Genomic DNA, 9596 nt, shown 5'->3' with positions numbered 1-9596 from the left:
CTGAATTTTTCTATTTTTTAAATTCTTTTATTTATTTTATTTTTTTTTGTTAAAGATTTTATTTATTTATTCATGAAAGAGAGAGAGAGAGAGAGGCAGAGGGAGAAGCAGGCTCCCAAGGAGTAGGGAGCCTGATGCGGGACTCAATCCCAGGACCCTGGGATCATGACCTGAGCCGAAGGCAGACGCTTAACCATCTGAGCCACCCAGGCGCCCTATTGTTTTTTTTTTTTTTAAAGGTTTATTTATTTATTTGAGAGAGAGAGCAAGCTCACATAGGTGGGGGGGAGGGGCAGTGGGAGAGAGAGAATCTCAAGCAGACTCCCCGCTGAGCCTGGAGCCTGACATAGGGCTCAATCCCACGACCCTGAGATCATGACCTGAGCTGAAATCAAGAGTCAGATACTTAACCAAGTCACCCAGGCACCCCCTTTTTTCTACTGTCTTTTTTTCTATTGTATTGTGTTTTTAGCCTCTATGTCATTTATTTCTGCTCTGATCTTTTTTTTTAATATTTTATTTATTTATTTGTCAGAGAAGAGAGAGAACATAAGCAGGGGGAGTGGCAGGCAGAAGGAGAAGCAGGCTCCCTGCTGTGCTGGGAGCCCAGTGCAGGACTCAATCCCAGGACCCCAGGATTATGACCTGAGCCAAAAGGCAGATGCTTGACCTACTGAGCCACGCAGGCATCCCTCTGCTCTGATCTTTATTATTTCCTTCTTTCTACTCACCTTGGGCCTCATTTGTTCTTTTTCTAGCTCCTGTAGATCTAAGGTTAGATTATTTGAGCTTTCACTTATCTCCTGAGATAGGCCTGTATTGCTATATACTTCCCTCTTAGAACCGCTTTCTCTGTGTCCTGAAGATTTTGGACCATTGTGTTTTCATTTGTCAAGACAGAGCTCTTTTTCAAGATAATTAAAATTCCTTTATTATGATCCATGATTTCTTGATATTATAAAATATCTAGTGTTCATATTTTTGATTGCCATATATGTAATTTAGTTTATTTGAATCGATATCCTTGGAAAGTCCATACATTACAATTGGTTGATACATCACTTAAAATTCTCTTAATCTATAGCTTCCTATTTAGTCTCCTTTTATTCCTTCAAACCAACCTTTGTTTAGAGAAACCATGTTGTTTGCCTCATTGAGTTTTTCACATCCAGATTGTGCTGATTGCATTGCTCTAGTGTAGTTAACATGCTCCTCTGCTTTTAGTTTCCAGAAATTGTTAGATTTAAGCTTGATCAGATTCACTTCTGAATTTTTTGTCAAGACTTTATTTTTTTTTTTAAGATTTTATTTATTTATTTGAGAGAGACTGAGAGACAGCACGAGAGGGAAGAGGGTCAGAGGGAGAAGCAGACTCCCCGCTGAGCAGGGAGCCCGATGTGGGACTCGATCCCGAGACTCCAGGATCATGACCCGAGCCGAAGGCAGTCGCTCAACCAACTGAGCCACCCAGGCGCCCTTTTGTCAAGACTTTAAAAGGTAGTATTACGTACTTTCATAAGAAGGTACATATTGTCTGGGGGCGTCTGGCTGGCTCAGTCAGTGGAGCATATGACTCTTGATCTCAGGATTCTGAATTCAACATCATGTTGGGTATAGAGATTGCTTGAAAATAAAACCTTAAAAAGAAAAAAGAAGGTACATAATGTTTGTTTCACTCTCTGTGATTTAAGCAGCTGTTGATAGTCATTGCCTAGATCCTTTTGTTTACTAAGAGTTGCAAAATGGTGATTTTTTTCCACTGAAGATTTCTTCTAATCCTTAAATATTCTTTAAAAACACTGTTTTTAGGATTACCTGGGTAGCACAGTTGGTTAAGTGTCTGACTCTTGGTTTTGGCTCAGGTAGTGATCTCAGGGCAGTGAGATCAAGCCCTGTGTTGGGCTCCACGCTCAGTGTGGAGTCTGCTTGAGACTCTCTCCCCCTCTCCCTCTGGCCCTTCCTACTGCATGCTCTCTCTCAAAATAAATAAGTAAATATTTTTAAAAATACTGTTTTTAAAGGTTTTACTGGGGGGCGCCTGGGGGGCTCAGTTGTTAAGCATCTGCCTTTGGCTCAGGTCATGATCCCAGGTCCTGGGATTGAGCCCCACGTCAGGCTCCCTGCTCCATGGGAAGCCTGCTTCTCCCTCTCCCACTCCCCCTGCTTGTGTTCCCTCCCTTGCTGTCTCTCACTCTGTCAAATAAATAAATAAAATCTTTAAAAAAAAAACAAAACAACTTTACTGGGGGCGCCTGAGTGGCTCTTTCATTAAACATCTGCCTTCAGTTTGGGTCATGATCCCAGGGTTCTGGGATGGAGCCCTGCGTCAAGCTCCCTGCTCAGCAGGAAGCCTGCTTCTCCCTCTCCCACTCCCCCTGCTTCTGTTCACTCTCTCACTGTGTCTCTCTCTGTCAAATAAATAAATAAAATCTTAAAAAAAAAATAAAGGCTTTATTGTATTTTTTCTTAAAGATTTGCCATACTTTAGATACATATTCACTGACTGCTGGACATTTAGACTTTCTGATTTTTCACTCTTTAAACATTGATGAGATCAACATTCTTGTAAATTTCTTACACATATATCTTTATTTATGTATCTGGTTATTTCTTCAGAATATAGTCTTAGTAGTGGAAGTCTAAGGCATAAACGGCTTTATAGCTTCTTCCTACATACTTAGGTGTCTTCCTCAAAAGCAGTATTTCATTCCTTCCACTGATGAGAATGCCTGTTTCCTATATATCTTTACCGTTCTCACATATTTAATGTGTTTGTATTCCATGTTTTATATTAAATGTAAATTGTAAAAAAAATGTAAATTGTAATATAAGTTAGGAATGTATCTACTATAAATACAAGAAAATGCAAGGTTTGTTATTTTACAAAATGCATAGAAGTAAGAAAAAGCAATTGCTTACATATGAGAAAATTAAAAATTTGTTGAAATTTCAAAACTGGAAAATTATTGAACTACTTTGTGGGCCTCATGTTTATTCACCTATTGTTTTCAGAAATTAGTGGTAAGTATAGAGTAGCTTTGTGTGTGTGTGTGTGTGTGTGTGTGTGTGTGCGTGCACGCACACGTGCACTATTTAATGTTCTAAAAATTTTGAAGTAATGTCTTTTTAAAAAAGTAAATTTCTGACTATAAATCTAATATGCTAATGGCAAAATGCTGCTCTAAGGAATAGTATCTTAGAAATAATGCCCCAGACTCTGTGACTACCATTTTGTAATTTTAAAAGTTTCCTTTAACTGGCTATTATAAGGAAAGTTATCTGATTTCTTTCCCTGTAAACTTAGGGGTTTTGAGATGTGGATTTAGAGCTTAACTTTATGGTTTACTAGATATGTATGTCCTTGTGACTTAGTTTCTTCAGGGCTGATATTCAACCGGGAGGCACTGCGATGGCTATTTCGGTAGATTAAAGCTGTATCCGTTGTTAAACCTCTGAGCATCATCACTGGGGATACAAATATTAACCTTCTGACTTTCTTTGTGGGTTCAAGGGCTGGTCTGAAGGTAGTGAGTTATTTCAATTGATTGTTCACAGTCAGTTACAGATCAAACTCTTTGTGGGTCCAAGGATACTCATCTGAATCCCAACAGACCCCTTTTTACACTTTCTAGCTGTGGAAATTGTCAAACTTTTCCTGCTTAGCAGAATTGCTGAGAGGGGCAGTGATACCCCAGTGGGGGAAAATATTTACAGTGACCATGGATATGTGTAGGATCTGCAAGGGGGCAATTTAACCTCTGCAATGGTCATGTGGCTTTTACAAAACAATTTGGTAAAGGATGTACTTTCTTACACATGTGGTTTGTTTTTTAGCCTTTTAGGAAACAAAACTGGGAAGTTTACTGCTTAAGATTAGTCTTCTTCAGAACTTTGTAATGGGACTTATGGGTATGCTATTTTAGGGTTTATTAATATCTCAAGTTTTGGGAAATGGTCAAGCATGCATTTAAAAATCAATGCTTGGACAAATCATTTATGATTCTACTTATAGGAGGTATCTGACACAGTCAAACTTAGAGAAGCAGAAAATAGAATGGTGATCACCAGGGGACAGGGAGATGGAAGTTGATGTTCAATGGGTATGCATTTACAGTTATGCAAGTTCTATGAGTTCTAGACATCTCCCGTAGGACAGAGTGCATATAGTCAGTAATACGGTGTTGTACACTTAGAAACTTAAGGGGGGGGGGCGCCTGGGTGGCTCAGCTGGTTAAGCGGCTGCCTTCGGCTCAGGTCATGATCCCAGGGTCCTGGGATCGAGCCCTGCATCGGGCTCCCTGCTCCGTGGGGAGCCTGCTTCTCCCTCTCCCTCTGCCTGCCTCTCTGCCTACTTGTTCTCTCTCTCTCTCTCTGTCAAATAAATAAATAAAATCTTTAAAAAAAAAAAAAGAAACTTAGGGTGGATCTTGTGTTAAGTGATCTATACTAGAAATTTTTTTATTTCTTTTTAAAGCAAAGGGGCACAGGGAAACTTTCAGGGGTGTTGGATGTGTTTATTACCTTGATTTGTGGTTATGGTATCACAGGTGCAGATGTATGTCCAAACTCATCACATTGTATATGTTAAATATGTACAGGTTTTTATGTATTGATTATACTTTAATAAAGCTATAAAAAATCAGTGCCTGTTATAACAACGGATCAAATCCAAATGTGATCTGTATCTGAGTTAATAGTATTGTACCAACTGCAATTTCCTGGTTTTGAAAATATATTATGTTTTTTTAAAAGATTTTATTTATTTGAGAGAGAGAGAGAGAGCATGAGAGGGGGGAGGGTCAGAGGGAGAAACAGACTCCTTGCTTAGCGGGGAGCCGGATGCAGGACTCGATCCTGGGACTCCAGGATCATGACCTGAGCTGAAGGCAGTGGCTTAACCAACTGAGCCACCCAGGTGCCCTATATTATGTTAAAATAAAAAAAAAATACTTAACATTAAGGAATTAAATATTATTTTTTAATTTTTGATAACCATTCTTTCAATCATCTATGCTATTTACACAACCTTTTTGCTTCTCTTCCTCCCAGGTAATTAGTAACTTCCTGACCTATTACTTTTCACACATTCTCTATGTTTACATGATCACATACAAATACTGCATTTTGGGGGGTGCCTGGGTGGCTCTGTTTGTTAAGTGTCCAACTCTTGATCTCAGCTCAGGTCCTGATCTCAGGGTCGTGAGTTGAAGCCCTGCATTGGGCTCCACGTTGGGTGTGGAGCCTACTTAAAAAAAAAAAAAAACCCAAAACCAAATACATGCATTTTTGGTTTATTTCATAACAATGTGATTAGATTATATATACTTTCATGCAGGTTGTTATTTTTACTTGAAAATACATTGAGGGGGGGAAATGTCTTCAAACAAACTAACGGATATAGATGGAACTCAGTCCTTTTAATTGCTCCACAATAGTCAGTGTATCACAGTTTATTAAACCATTCCCTATTGATCCATTTCCTTCCTTCCTTTCTTCCTTTCTTTCTTTCCTTCCTTCCTTCCTTTCCCTTCTTCCCTTCCCGTCCCGTCCCGTCCCGTCCCGTCCCGTCCCGTAGGCTCCATGCCCAATGTGGGGCTTTAACTCAGGACCCCAATATCAAGAGTCGCATGCTCCACTGACTGAGCCAGGCAGGTGCCCCAGATATCCATTTTCTTCCCAATGTTTTGCTGCTCAAATATTGTTGAAATACATATCTTTTATATACTTTGGACTGATGCTTTTATATCTATGGGATAAATTCTCAGAGGATGGGATTACTAGATTGAAAGAATATAAATTTAAAGAAAATTTTGTTTAGATATTTTTAGACTTCTTTCCAAAATGGTGGCATTATTTTACATTTCCAGTAGCAAAGGATGAGAATACACTTTTCCTTGCATCCCTACCAGCAGAGGTATTATATTGGTTTATAATTGTTGTGGATTTGGTGAGAAGTTATATCCCACTGTTATATTAATTTACATTTCCCTGACAATTGTGAGGTTGAGCAGGCTTGCAAAGTTTGTTGATCATTTGGATTTTTTTGCATGTGAATTGCTATTCATAGCTTTAGGCCTTTTTTCCCATAGGATTGTTTTTGTCATTTTCTCAATAATTTGTAAAAGCTCCTTGTATATTGCAGATATTAACCACTTATCTTTCATATGTGTTGCAAATCTTTCCCCTAAGCTATTTTTTTTTGCCTTTGTCTATGTTTATGGTATCATTTGCCATATCACATTAAATTTTTTTTATTTTTTTTTATTTTTTTTTTTTTTAAGATTTATTTATTTATTTGAGAGAGAGAGAATGAGAGCGATAGAGAGCACGAGAGGGAAGAGGGTCAGAGGGAGAGGCAGACTCCCCGCCGAGCAGGGAGCCCGATGCGGGACTCGATCCTGGGACTCCAGGATCATGACCTGAGCCGAAGGCAGTCGCTCAACCAACTGAGCCACCCAGGCGCCCCACATTAAATTTTTTTTAATGTTGTGAACTCTGTCTATATTTTTCTTCAATGACTTTTAGGTTTCCTATCTTTTCAAAGAAAGTCTCCTCAAACCCTAAATTACACATGTACTGAATTTTTTCCAATGCTTCTGTTATTTAGTTGTTTAAAATTTTTATAAAGTTGTAGTTCTGATTATTTTTATTTATTTATTTATTTTTTTGGTGTAGTTCTGATTATTAAGCAATCCTTTCTTGCTTCAAACTCACCCCTCTATATTCTGTTCTGTGTCTCTGCATCTGGGACCCTGCAAACCATGTTTGTACTCTGCTAGCCGGATCCCTGCTAGGCTCTGACAGGAAGGCAGGACTAGGAGACTGGAAGAATAAAGGAGGAAGAAGGAAGAAGAAAGATAGAGTCCATAGCACTGCAGCAATGAGTCTTAACCCAGGGGCAACTTCTGGAGCACTATTCCAGTTTGCAGTTTTTCCAATACACAGGCAGCCCTGTTGCACCACCTCAGAGACAGCAGCCAGTTGGTACCCCCCAACTCTCTGGAGGTATTACCTCCAGCTCTGAGGACCCCATCTATAACCTTCTAAATTTTACTCATCCCCACTCCTTCCTTTGCTTTCCCAGCCCTTGGGAAAGTGGCTGTTTCCTGCAGTTATTCCTTTGTGCTATCTCAGATCCTTTCTGTCTTTTTTTTTTTTTCCTTGAGTACATGGTTAACAATTCTTTCTATTAAATTCTCTCTATAAAAATAGCTGGCATGGTTTCTGTTTCCTGACTGGACCCCAAATGTGACTGTCGAATATTTCAATCTTTTCCTTTAGACTTTTCGCATGCCAAGGTTTTGATGTTAGGAATTTTATCGAGGCCAATTTTCTTCTTCCTTAAAATGGCTCACCAATTGTTCTAACAGCATTTATTACCTGACCTATCTTTTTCCTATTGGTTTTGTTTAAGATATTTTTTGACAGGGGCACCTGGGTGGCTCAGTCGTTAAGCATCTGTCTTCGGCTCAGGTCATGGTCCCAGGGTCCTGGGATCGAGCCCCACATTGGGCTCCCTGCTCAGCGGGAGTCAGCTTCTCCCTCTCCCACTCCCTCTGCTTGTGTTCCTTCTCTGACTGTGTCTCCCTCTGTCAAATAAATAAATACAATCTTTAAAAAAAAAAAAGATATTTTTTGACATAGAACTTTAAAATTTTTATGTAGTTCAAACTTACCAATTCAACCCTCATGATTTCTCTTCTTTGTTCTTATGCTTTGAAAAAGTCCTTTCCTTGTAGGTCAGAAGAATAATCATGCTTATTTTCTTCCTGTGTTCTTGTATCATATTATAGCACCTCATTTAGTTTTCAAAGTTTAAAAAATTGAGACCCACCATAAGAATGTATTTTGTTTTGTCAATGAGTATACATGTTTACATAAATTTGAAACAAAAATTTCATGAAATCATATTTGTGGCAGAGGTTTTTATTACTTACAAAAAATCTCTTATATTTCTTTTTTTTTTAAAGATTTTTTTAAATTTATTTGACAGAGAGAGAATGAGAGATAGAGAGCACAAGAGGGAAGAGGGTCAGAGGGAGAAGCAGACTCCCTGCTGAGCAGGGAGCCCGATGTGGGACTCGGTCCCGGGACTCCAGGATCATGACCTGAGCCGAAGGCAGTCGCTTAACCAACTGAGCCACCCAGGCACCCCCTCTTATATTTCTTAGTTCCTATACAGTTAGTTAGATACAGTCTGAGTTCTGCCAGAAGGACAGATGTAAGCAGAAATGCTATATGTAACTTCTAAGAAGTCTCCTCAAATGGAGAGACCATGTCTTCTCCTTCCTTTTATTTGCTGACTAAAATGTGGGTGTGATGGCTGGAACTAGAACAGCCATCTTGAACTATGAGGTGACCTTGGGAATGGAGCAACAACAGAGAAGCATCTTGGATGTGTGAGAACTTCCTGGAGCAGACACCTCATGCCTAGCCTGCCTATATCTTGATTTTCATGTGAGGAATTAACTTCTTGACTTTAATGTGAGAAACTAATTTATTTTTGTGTGTTTTACTGTTACTCCTAGCCAAATTTAATTCTTGCAAATACATCTTCTGTAGTTTATACTTCTACAAACAAAATGTGAGAGGGCTAGCTTCAACTTTTGAATTTTGATAATCTTAATAAGTAAGAAAAATCATTTTTTTTTTTTTACCCTCACACAAGTCCTTTATTGACTACAATGGCAGATTGACATGTACATAAAACACTGTGACAGAGGTGACAGCCTCAGGCCACGGGCAGCTACGAGTACCCTCCATAATGTTTTATGATCTCCGAAATTGTTTGGGAAATCATCAGTGATCCAGTGACAAAAAAAATGATGAACGTGATGGTCAGAAGGAGGCCCTAGACCAGGGCCCAGATGTTCAGGCACTTGGCGGTGGAGGCATAAGTCTGGGCCCCAGTCATGTCACCCACCATCTTCCGGTCCCTAGACTTCATGGAGTAGGCGAAGGCCACGAAGCCCAGGCAGCACCAGTTCACGAAGATGGTGTTGAACAGGGACCAGACGATGTGGTCGGGCACGGCTGTCTCACTACAGATGTTGATCACAGTGGTCGTCACGGGACCCGAGCTCTGGGGCGCCCCGAGTACAGCCACCTCGTGCCCCTCCTTGAGCATCTCACAGGTGGGGGGGGGGCAGAACGCCGTTGTGGGCGCCCGGGAAGAAGTGCTGGGAGTTGTGGTTCATGGTGGGAGATGGAGCACCTGTGGTGTGGATGTGGATGCCAGACCGTGCTCTGGGCCCTCCCTTCCCCAGTAGTTTCCATTTCTCCAGAGTTTCTATTTCGTCAGAAAAATCATCTTTTAATTTGCGTTTATCTTGTTATATGAATCAGGTTTAATATCTTTTATGTAAGGGTGATTTATATTTCTTTTTCTACAAACTGGAAATAAGTATTTCCAATCAAGTACTTGATCATTTTTTATTCCTAGTTCTTTGTATATTAAGAAAATTAGTCCGGGCGCCTGGGTGGCTCAGTTGGTTAAGCGACTGCCTTCGGCTCAGGTCATGATCCCGGAGTCCTGGGATCGAGTCCCGCATCGAGCTCCCTGCTCAGCCGGCAGTCGGCTTCTCCCTCTGACCCTC

General features: G+C 40.1%; 1 pseudogene; it reads right to left on the bottom strand.

Annotated features, from left to right (window-relative positions):
• Window positions 1-8715: 8715 nt before the first annotated feature.
• On the bottom strand, window positions 8716-9197 carry LOC114213571 (interferon-induced transmembrane protein 1 pseudogene; annotated as a pseudogene).
• Window positions 9198-9596: the final 399 nt, after the last annotated feature.

Source organism: Eumetopias jubatus, unplaced genomic scaffold, assembly GCF_037043125.1.
Source record: "Eumetopias jubatus isolate StellerSeaLion01/CBP00866 unplaced genomic scaffold, mEumJub1_p1.0 scaffold_15, whole genome shotgun sequence".
Taxonomy (NCBI): Eukaryota; Metazoa; Chordata; class Mammalia; order Carnivora; family Otariidae; genus Eumetopias; species Eumetopias jubatus.
This window is presented reverse-complemented; position numbering and strand designations above follow the sequence as displayed.